The sequence below is a fragment of the Vicugna pacos genome, chromosome 1, assembly GCF_048564905.1.
Source record: "Vicugna pacos chromosome 1, VicPac4, whole genome shotgun sequence".
In the NCBI taxonomy this organism is placed as follows: domain Eukaryota; kingdom Metazoa; phylum Chordata; class Mammalia; order Artiodactyla; family Camelidae; genus Vicugna; species Vicugna pacos.
In genome coordinates, this window is record NC_132987.1 from 108,915,991 (window position 1) to 108,927,877 (window position 11,887).

Sequence of the window (11,887 nt, forward strand, 5' to 3'; positions counted from 1 at the left end):
TAAGCTATTTTTGTTTTTACAGTCATAATAATTTAAATGATACTTGCAGCAGTTTTTTTGTTTGTTTGTTTTCAGGCATCTAACGTAAAAGAGCTGCTTATATAAGGAACATTAAAATTCAGTGGCAAACTACTATGGTTTTATAAAAATCTCTAAAATCATGCTTAAAGAGATGATGTCTTTACTGACCTTGAAGCTGAAAGTTATATTATAAATTTGTGAAATATTGTCTATGTCAACTAAATTAGTATTTTTAAGTCTCTTATTTTTCAATGATCTAATTAGCTATAGGAAGAGGACTTTGGGAGTCTAGATGAATGGGTGCGTAACATGCTAAATAGACATTTTAATGAATGACTTACATGAGTCAAAGACAGGTGCTGGATCACAGTAAATGATGTTTTCCAGTTCTAACCTAGAGCAGAGAGATCTCTACTGTTGGTCAAATCAGAACTGTCATTTTAATAAAACCAGATGTGAATGAGCAATTTGGTTATTTCACTATGAAATTTTGAGAGAAGATTTCTCATCTCACCTGGAGTTCAACCCACTTTATCAAGACATGAATAGCAAAGGATGTTTATTAGAGCCAATATTTTCTTTGAAGTGGGTAAATGTAATCCATGGCATTAGAATTATGAGACCTGGGTTTAGTTTTAATTCCATACTCACAAATTGTGTGTCTCTGGCTGTGCCAATCAATGGTGCAGCTCCTGTAAGCATCCTTTTTAAAAAGGAAAGAGTAGACATAATTTAGATCAAACTTTATATGAGTGTGAGTTTGGGGGGACAAGGATATAATGGATGGGATAGACAGGGGTTGAAAGTCATGATTCCAAAAACTCCAATTAAGAAGCATTACAACTCCCATTTTATTATAGAGCATAAGTGAACAAAGTTCCTTTCAATACGCTGCACAGTTTGGATGAAAAACTAAGGGCATAAACTTAATATGCTCAAGATCAGTTAACACACACAGACACACACACACGCTGAATTTGCAGTTTTTCAATTTTGATGTTATGTAATAACAAGACCACCCAAAAGGTGGCACTAAAAAACAGACAGTCATTATGTGACCTTCAAGTAAATGTAATTTAATGAGAAAAAGAAAAAAAGATGGTAGACAAATTTCAGTCTTGTTTTCTGTTTAAGTGCATAAGTTGTTTTCTTAGCCACAGATAAATAATAAGCAGGTGGCTTCTATTCTCAGTCCAACATAAAGCATTTGAAATTGATTTGTGTTGTAGCTGTGTATGTTTAATTCAATACCTTGCCGCTTTTAAGACTAATGTCTCTTTTTGTTATGAGAAGACAAGATGTCGGCTTTTGTAGACTCATTTGATTGTCTTTGGAGTCATCCTTCTGCAATAAACTTTGAATGAACGGATGATCTTATCTGAATCCAAATGTATACATTACTGCATGTCTATGAGTTATAGAAAAGGCTAATAGAAGATATGCTCGAGCTGATTTTTATTTTTTTGTTTGTTTTTGTTGTTGCTTTGCCACTGTGTAAACAATCAAGCCGTGGCACAAGAAGGTTAAGAATATAATGCACATATACTGACACATTTATTTCAAATTGTTAATAAAATTTTCTATGAAAAAATCAGCAGTAGTTGCACATTTTAATAACTGATAAAAATGTATTTATATCACTGAATACTAAAGTAGTAGTTTTTAGTATAGTAACAGTTATAAAAAGCCTATTATAAATATTGATGGCAAGCAATTTTAAATAAATACTGTAAAACAATGTGCTACCAACTGGGGGATGCAGTAACTGTTTCCCTACCTACCTACTCAGATTCTTCATTAATTAAGAAATACAATGAATGAGTCAACATATGGAGAACAAAAAAATCATTCTTATTACAGTTAAAACTGAAATTAGAGAATGTGTTTTGTATCTGGGAGAACGTGGGCTTCCGAACGCTGAGCCTCAGATTGACGCAGCCTCACATACCTTGTCACAGGAAGGCTTGACTGGGCAGGTTCTTCCCGTGAGAACAGAGCTGGCCCACAGAGAAGAAGAGCAGAACATGTGGGCAGCTGTTTCTCAAGAGAAGAAAGGGAAGGAAGATGTTGGCTCTACTTGCCTGGGTTTTCTGTCCAAACTTACCCGTTAGATCAGCTGCTCCCAGTTAGGTAAGCCGTGTGGGAATGAGAGGGCGAGGGAAGCTGGGAGTATGATGACAATGGAACACTGCACAGAGAAGAAAACACCAGGAGTAAAGAAGTGTTCCCTAGACCCGTCTACAAATGGTCTTTTAAATTGAAGTATACAGTTGAGTTATGATGTTGTGTGATTAGTTTCTGGTATATAGCATAGTGCTTCAGTTCCATGTATACATATATTCTTTTTTAAATTTTTTTCATTATAAGCTATTACAAGTTATTGAATATAGTTCCCTGTGCTATGCAGTAGGACCTTGCTGTTTATCTATTTTATGTATAGTAGTTAGTATCTGCAAATCTTGAACTCCTAATTTACCTCTCTCCCCTTTCCCCTGTGGTGACTATAAGTTTGTTTTCTATGTCTGTGAGTCTCTTTCTGTTTTGTAAATAAGTTCGTCTTTTTTTTTCGGATTTCACATGTAAGTGATATCACATGATATTTGTCTGTCTCTGTCTTACTTCACTTAGTATGATAATCTCTAGGTCCATCCAGGTTGCTGCAAATGGAATTATTTTATTCTTTTTTATGGCTGAGTAGTATTCCATTGTATATCTATGCCACATCTTCTTTATCCATTCATCTGTCAATTTAGGTCTCTACATGTCCATTGACAGTCTCAGGGCTGGCATCTTTAGAGAGTCCTGAAACCCTACAATGTCTTGGTAGAAAGATGGTTCCTGTATTTACAAATAAATTGCCTTAAAATAGATTCCATTCAGCTCTTCTCTGTTATGGGGGTCCATCTAAAAAAATATTGTTTGCTTTATTCCTTTGATAACTATGTAAGTTTAAAAAGTTAAAGCTCTAATCTGTTCTTAGAAACAATAATCAGTACATATATGGAAACTAAAAATGGTGCAGTATACTATATATGTATTTACATGCAATATAATGTGTATGTGCAGTCAAACTATAATAATCTAACTGAAAAAAATGAAAAAGGAAAAAAGTCTAAAAAATAAAAAATACCATATGCATTATTTCTGAAAATATTTTATGTGTATTCAGTCAATAAAACATTTATTGAATGTTTTCATGTGCTAGGTGTCCTCCTAGGTGTGGGTAAGACAAAGATGAATTGGATAGATTATCAAACGCAGGGAACAGAACCTGCCTTTAGAAGGGAGGGCATACAAAGGAATAGAAAATGATATTATAGAGTGATTTATTTTCGTGTAGGAGGGATGCACAGAGTGACTACTGTGCTAATGTGAAGGAGGAGCGGCACCCCTTGGCCCGGAGGTGGGAGAGCAGGAGTTTGTCGGGTGGAATGAGGGCAGGGAGCAAGAAGGGCATTTGAGGAGCAGCTGGTGCCCAGGCCAGGAGATGAGATGCTGGTGCCACGAGCACCTGTAAGGTGCCCAGCACCTGCAGCACAGGGTGGTGAGAGATGAATCTGAAGAGATAAGCCAGAGCCAGATCATGATAGACCTTAGACCTTGCCTTTTCAATTGTTTGTTTAGTTTTAGTTGGCTTTGTTCCTGAAGAGTTTTCAGCTGACTTGCAGGGCTGTGAATACCACACTGAGACATTTGGAATTCTTCCTAACATGTTGCCAAAAGTTTCAGAAAGAGAACAACACGGTCAGATTTGCACCTTAGGAAGATAATTGTGTCTTCTTACAGGACAATGAAGAGCAAGAACAAAGACAGAGGCAGGGGCCAGTTAGTAAGTGGCTGTAGTTTGAAGGGCTGAATTAAGAGAGAGGCTTTGGTGATGGCAAGAAGTATGAGATGATAGAACATAAACACAATCAACATGGTTTGCTAGTAAATATTTTCTCAATGAATGAAGTGTGACTAATTAGATATGTGGGGGAAGGAAGAGGGGGATGTTGAGGCTGAATTACAGGTTCAGGCTTGGGGAACTAGGTGGGTGACAAGAGAATTCATTGCTTGGATAGTGACCACATTCCTTCTGAGTTCTTTGTGTGTCTGGAACTGGAACTGTTGTATGTGGATTAATCTTAACTATAGAATAAACTCACTGCAAGTAAGTCAGGGTCTTTCTTCTTTTTCCTTATAATTCTCCCAGCATCAAGAACAGTATTGATCACACAAATGTGATCTAATACTTTCATTGATTGATGACAATTTAATGAATCCAGAGTAGCATGTGGTGATATTCATCTAAGAATGACTGACGGGGCTCACCTGAATGTCAGTTGGGATTCCTTGATTCCATGCAATAGAAACTGCCTTTGCCTAACACGAACCCAAGAAAATTGTGGTGTGTTATTGGAAGTTCTCATGTCTGACACAGAGTCTGGAGAAACAGGGTTGGAAATAAACAGGTAGAAAAGTAGATGCAGAGAATGGAACAAGAACCATAGGATAAGCCACAATTTTCAGTCCCTTTGTCTGCTTAACATTCCAATTCCAGAATTATTGGCCATCTTGAGTAACATCTCACTGCTTGACCAGGAGAAGATTAGGCCCCTAATTATAGTCTCACAACAAGGGAAGGGGTAATTTCTCAACATTTGGAAATCATGGTGCCCTTAGGAAAAGAAAAATGATGCTAGCAAGACAAATAATTACAAATGTCCACTTCAAGCTGACTGGCACTTTTATTGTTTTTTTCCATTTAGAAAAAAATCGTTTTTATTGAAGCATAGCTGATTTACAATGTTGTGTTAATTTCTGGTATACGACATAGTGATTCATGTACACATACATATAGGCCCTTACAAGGTATTGAACATAGTTCCCTGTGCTATACAGCAGGACTTTGTTGTTTAGCTACCTTATATACAGTAGTTAGTATCTACAAATCCCAAACTCCCAATTTATCCCTCCCACCCACTTTCCCCCTGGTAATCATAGGTTTGTTTTCTATGTCTGTGAGTCTGTGTCTGTCTTGTAAATAAATTTGTTCATGTCTGTTTTTTCTTTTGCTTTTTTTTTTTTAGATCCCATATAAAACAAAAATGAAGCTTTATGAAGTGTAGGCATGAGAAATTCATTTTCTGGCTAAAAGGAATTTTGATCTTTTTCAATTTAGCTTCTCTCTTTGACAAAGGGTTTAATCTGTTATTTAGCTTCTAGAAAGTAAAATGAAAAATTTAAAAATAGTAGCACATAAGCACTAAACTAATGAGACACAATAGGAAATTCTAGACTTGGAAGGAAATATTACACAGATTTTGCAGGAGAAGAGTGAATAGGTCAAGGGGAAGGGGTTGGAGTGGGAAAGAAAAAGGAGGAACACACACAGAAGAAAAATCCAATTTTATTTGGATAAACTTTAGAATGACATTCAAAGCAAATCTCTAACTCTTGAGTGTCCGGAGGGAACACCCGCCACTAATTACAGGACTAAAATATGGAAGAAGCCACTTCAGGCTGTGGAATTCGAATCAGTTATCCTGAGGGTGGCTTTTAAGATGTGGCTGTGGTTGTTTGTTTGGTGGTAGAAGAGAGTTTAAATTTATTTCCACTGGCCTTGGTAGATGTTGATGTTTCTTCCGTCTCTAATCTCACTCCAGAGCTCAGGAGATAGCTGTGCCAGCTGGGGCTTTGCTCTGCCAGACAGTCCTGGTGCTGCAAAGTCAAATCACTGTGAAGGATGTTTAGGTGATTGTGGGAAAAAGTTTTGCTTAGAGATCACCATGAACATTCTCTACCCCATCCCTTCTGAGAAAATAAATTAAAAGAGCTGGCTTTATGATTGATTCTGAAAATTGTGTAACACTTTTAAGTTGGTCTATATTTGAAACCACAATTTTGATGATGTCTCTATTTCCTTTCATTTCTAAGAAAATTTTAAAAGATTCTAAAATTTCTCTTTTGCTGCAAACAAAGATGAACTCCTTCTTGAAGAAAGCGCACATTCTTTTGCAGGATGAAATAGAGATGAAACATTAGAATGATGGGCGAAAAGTCCTTTTTGAAAACTTAATTAGCATTTTCTGTGAGAAATTATATTAGACATATTATAGATTGGTTTAATAAATCTAGACAGTTGATGTTATAATTTACTCCAGAATTTTTCAGTTTTTCTTTTCTTCTCCCAAGCTAGAGAGAGGTCCTCGAAAATAACTTATAGTTCATTTATTTACACTTATTATTTTACTTCTCATGAGTGTGAGTTTTTTTTTTCATTTTCTATGCAGAAAAGATGATTATGAAATAGTAGATGGGAAGGAGTAATTCTTCAGAATTTGGAAATCGTTTAGCAGAGCTGCCTAAGGAGTAAATTGAAACTGTTTTAATTTGTCACACAGAAATAAGGCCCAACATATTCCTTCTACTTCAGAAGTGTTTTCCTGTCCTTACTGTTAGGAGAATTAATACACTGTCAGGGGTGATACTGAGCACATTAGACATCAATTTGTGAGTTGGACTAGATAATCTCTTAATCTCTTAACCCCATTCCAAACATGAATACAGTCGTTTGAAGGTGTCTGTGGGGGACTGGTTCTAGGATCCCTGCAGATACCAAAACCCATGGATGCTCAGATCTTTTTTATACAACGGACAGCTCTTCATATCCATGGTTCCGAATCCACGGATACTGAGGGTCAACTGTATCTATGTTACTATTGTTGTCAGGGATGTGGTCGAGGATGTAAGCCAGACTGCCTGGATTTGAATGCCAGCTCTCAACTATAGAATCAGCTACCATCCATAAGTTGCGAACAAGTGGTGTTCTGCAGAGCTATCGTACGAGTTGATGCAGAAAAACCTGGAAATTCCCCTTTATAAGTTGGTTTCTCATTTGATGGTCTGGAGGGAGTATAAGAGTTTGCATATGTCTTGATATTACCAAGCCATCTAAGAGGAAAACTTTGATTTTAATAACGCTGCTTCTCCAATCCATTTCACGTGGAGTACAGTTACAGTGGAGTTAACAAGTCCGTGCTAGCTTCTTTGTATTACAGATGGGATGAGTCTGTAGGCAGAGATCAAATAGAATCCAAGATAGATCCTTATTTGTTGTGTAAATCCTTATTACAGTCTGGGAAAGGGGATGCGATATGAGGGATACTGCCCCCTAAATGGCAATCAGGATACCTTCTGATGGGATGTAGACTGGCATGCTGCTGATGAAAACCTGGCAAGTCTTCTTGGTCAAATTTTTATGAGGATTTCTTTTAGCATTTTCTTAGTCATCTCTACCTACCTTTCAGGCTGTCATTGATTGAAGGTGATGAAACATGTGTGATAACGTGGAGAAATTCTTTGAACTAAATTAATTCAGACTATTATTGGCAAACAAAGTGTGTGGCTCTCTGTCTACTGGAGGATTATTTCAGGAGAGGTTCAAAATGAAAGTTGCTAGATGTAAAGCCATTTTGGAATATATTAAAATCAAAAGTTTTATTCCCTGAGAAATGCCTCCAAAATTTTGTTGCATTCAAGATTATATTTCCTGGTAATTTTTTCACAGATAGTAGTAGTTGAATTTTATTGAATTGATCTTATAATAGAAGAATAAATTTCCAATAAAAAAGTTGTCAGATCCAGCTTTATTCCCACATACAATAAGTTGACTTTGTATGACTCTCTCTCTCTCTTTTTTTTCTCCCCCCAAGGGAGAATGGGTGGAGAAGGAATTATAATAAGTTACATAAGAAAATTTTAAAATCTTGCTTTATTTTTAGAATTTATGTTTCCTGTGTGGCTGTGTCTTGATTTGGGATGGATAATACCCAGGGCACTTGTTTGGAGTCTGAGAAGTTTACACCAGATTTTTCACTCGGATATACATATCAAAGCTGTTTAGAACTCTTTAAATTTTTCTTATGGGTGCATCAGCTATTTATACCACAGTGAGAATATCATTGCTATGCGGCAGCACACCTGGAAACTGAGTGGCAAGATCAGGTTGAAGTTATGGAACATTCCAGAAAGGCCAAAATTCAAAGTAAAAGCAGCTTAACTCAGAACACGCTCTTCAGTAAGGGATGGTTGTTTTGGCTTCTGCAGAAACCTCGCTGATGATCTGCTATTCGGAGGCTTCCAACAAATAAATTTTTAACAGTTTGCCCTTTGGAAAGAGGATTAAGAATTTTATCGACTATAAGCATTAGATATAAATATTCATTAAATTCTGAGTACTTTTCAGAAAGTCTCACATTGTCATTATTCTTTAGTTCTAGCACTGCATTGTCCCATATAATAGTCATCAGCCTTCTGTGACCATTGAGCACCTGAAATGTAGCTAGTGAGGCAGAGAAAGTGAATTTTCAACTTAATTTAATTTTAAATCCTTTAATTTTACAACTTGAACATAAGATATCTCATTACTATTATTAGATCAATCATGTGTTAAGATGGTAATATTTTGAATATATTGGGTTAAATAAAGCACATTATTAATAATTTTACCTGTTGCTTTATGTTTTTTTGTCATTGTGACTACCAAAACATTTAAAATTACATATATGGCTTCCATTCTATTTCTGTCGGGCAGCCTGTTTCTGCTTTGTACTCGTTAGCCGCTCAGAGATCTCTAAGTTTCCTCAATGCACAATCTCTCCTCGTTTTCTTTCCCATAGAGGGATGGTTATATGCCTGTTTTTCATGAATTGATTTATAGCTGGTTTAAGAAGAAATGACTCTGATTCTTCCATGTAATTTCCCAGCTCTTTGGAGAGTATCTTGTTTTTTCTGAGAACAAGTTCACTATTATCAGACAGTCAAAGTCACCAAATGTTCTCCAGTGTCTTTCTTCCTTGGCTTGAATTCTCCAGGATAACCCATGCCAACAATGGTATGCATGGCGTTAAAAAATATTTTTTTGTTTTTGCTTATCTGTTTGATTGAGTGATGTCTCCAAGATCTCTTACTTTAGTCGGCTTCAGTCTAACTAGTATATTGTCTCCTCTAGAGTTCTGAACTTGGCCTTAAACCTCCTTTCTCTCCTTGTTACACTCAAGATGTGTTTGTTGATCCTGATTTACATTACTTCCCATGATTTCCTCAAGGTACTGCTTCCTAAGTAATGTCTTCCCAATTCCAATCCCTGATTCTCGGGACCCAGCATAGTTGTGATTGGATGCAAAAGCACTGTTACCATCTTACACCATTCTAAGTACTGCGCACAACACTGTAGAGTATGGTATGGCTTCTGACCTCATGGGACCCACAGGCTGGTGGGAGAGGCACAAAATCAACACTTGTGCTTTTGCCAGGCTTCTGGAACCTGTTTTGCCTGCAAGCACAGAGAGGGGAAATGCCTGAGAATTTAGTTCTCCATGAGAAAGCTCTTAGCCAATGACTGGTACGTGGGTGAATATAAATACTCCAGCCCCTAATCGGGACAACTCTTCAGTGAGACTACATGGAACACAGAGTGCCTTTGAGTTATTGAATTTAGGTCACAGTCTGTGGGGCTTTTGTCCTCCTTCCTTGTCCTCCTTCCTTTGCTGGTCCCATGTTGTCACTCCTTTACGCATGTCCTAGAAATATTTCAAATACGTCACTTTCTGAAAATTCCTCATCTCTGTTTGCTTCTGGGGAGTTCAACCCTTTGTCAGTCATCTTAGGTGCTGGGATTGGTTCTGGGATGCTGACTCTCAGGATGAGATTCTGGAATTGGATCATGCAATGACCAGATGGCAACAGAGATCCTGTTGTTTGTTGTAAGTGAAGCGGTAATAACCTCTGGCTTGCTATCATGTTAACATTTGTCGATACTTTTACCTGTTGTGAGTTGGGAAGGGATACAAGGGAAAGGGGAGTCACTGGATTGTACGATATCTGAAGAATTGGATAGTTACGATAATTATAAGAAAGATGGAGTTGTTTGGTTGCTGCTAACTGATGTACTGTAGAGAGAAAATATGTTGCCTTTGTTGGCCAATTACCACTTCCTGCGGGAGGAGGAGATCAAGAATTCTATTTTATAGCTATTTAATTTTATCCAAGGGAGATTTCAAGGCAGGGGTTGTTCTGTGTCTGTAGATGGGTCAAAGCTAGAGACCGTCACTGTATACATGGTTGATGCAATTTGTATTAGAGTTCTTAGTAGCAAACGACAAAGACTAGCAGAAACCATTTCAAGGAAAGAATATTGAATGGATGTTGGGTAACTCACAGAATTCCCAGAAAGAGTGAGAACGAGACTCAGGAAATTGTCATGAACAAAGGAGGCTGGAAGGTAGCCAGAACTGCACAAACAATGAGAAAGCCACAGATCCCATCCAGCAAGGACGCTGCGACTGCCACCACTGTATAATTTGCTGTCTCAGATTACACAACCTTCACTTTAATTCCTGGAGGCCACTGTAGGCTACTGGTGCCCTGGACAATGGATATGGCTGCTGCTGGCATTAGAACCAATTTCCTATTGTCTCTGTATCTATATGTAACAAGCTACAAATTTGAAGTGGTGGATTCTTCTGATCTGATAAGCCTTGGCCATGTGAATTTCTTGGATCTGTGGATTTATATAAGTACTAGCCAAAGAATACAAAGTTTCACTTACAAGTCCTAGAGATCTGTGTACTGCATTGGGACTATAGTTAACAATACTGTATTGTATACTTAAAAATGTGCTAAGATGATAAATCTTATTTTGTGTTCTTATCACAAAAAATAATAGTAATAAGTAAAAAGAGTGGGAGGAACCTTTGAGGTGATGGATGTGTTTATGGCATTGATTGCGGTGATGGTTTCATGGGTGTGCTTTTAACTTCAAACTCATCAGGTTGGATACATTAAAAATGTACTATATTTCGTTGGTCAATCATATCTCTATAAAGTGGTTTTAAAGACATTTTGAAGAAATTTTGGCCATTCTTTTTTTTTTTTCCCCTTCAATCTGCCTTTTCTTCCTATTTTTCTGGAAGTCCAGTTGTTCCATAGGTAACAGAGGTTCTGTTTATTTACTTTTCATTCATTTTCACCCTGAATACTTTAGTTTCCATTTCTGTTGTTATGTCTTCAAGTTTGTTAATCCTTTACTGCCCTGTCTCTAATCTGCTACTAAGTCCATCCAGTTAAATTTTCCTCTCAGATATTGTTTGTCAGTCCTATAAATTATTCTTGTTTTTCTTCAAATCATCAATTTCTCTTCTCAGTAGGTTTTTGTTTTCATTTAAATCCTTAAGCATATTTATAATATTGTTTTAAAGTATTTGTCTGCTAACTGCATCATCTTTGTCATTTCTCAGTTTATTGCTATTAACAAGCATTTCTCCCGACTCTGAGCTACATTTTCCTGCTTCTTTCCATGTTCAGTAAATCCTTATATGATTATAGGCATTGTGAACATTGTAGTAATTTTGCTGTGTTCCTTTAAAGAGTATTGAAATACAGTTTGGCAGGAAGCTTAATTGTTTATGGATTATCTTGCACATATCTTTCAGCTTTTTTAGAGAACATAGCCTGACAATGAAGACACCTTCTGAAGTCTCTGTTGAATTCCTCATGTGTTCAGCAAGGTTTCTCCAGTTTGTGTAGTCAACACACAATAGTCTCCCATCCCTGAATGAATTTTGGATTTATTCAGTTTACAGCTCCCTAGTAGCTTATTATTTTTGCCCAGCCCTATAGGCATTTTACCCTATGCATTGCTTAGTTTTACCCTTCATGTATGGCTTGGTATTCAGCCCAAATCTCAAGAAGCCCATGCTGACTCCTGGAGCTATTTCTCTGGGAGCTTTCTCATCTCACAAGATATGTACTTGCCCTGCAAATCCAGGTTTCTCAGGCTCTTTGAACATTAATCTCTGTTCTATCAACTCAGCAGGACTAC

General features: G+C 37.1%; 1 long non-coding RNA gene across 1 annotated transcript; it reads right to left on the reverse strand.

Moving 5' to 3' along the window:
* Positions 1–672: 672 nt before the first annotated feature.
* On the reverse strand, positions 673–4,424 carry LOC140700155 (uncharacterized). Its single transcript, XR_012078430.1, has 3 exons — positions 4,336–4,424; positions 2,126–2,209; positions 673–724 (listed from the first exon to the last, which is right to left on the reverse strand). It is a non-coding gene; the product is annotated as an uncharacterized lncRNA (long non-coding RNA).
* Between the last annotated feature and the right edge of the window lie 7,463 nt (positions 4,425–11,887).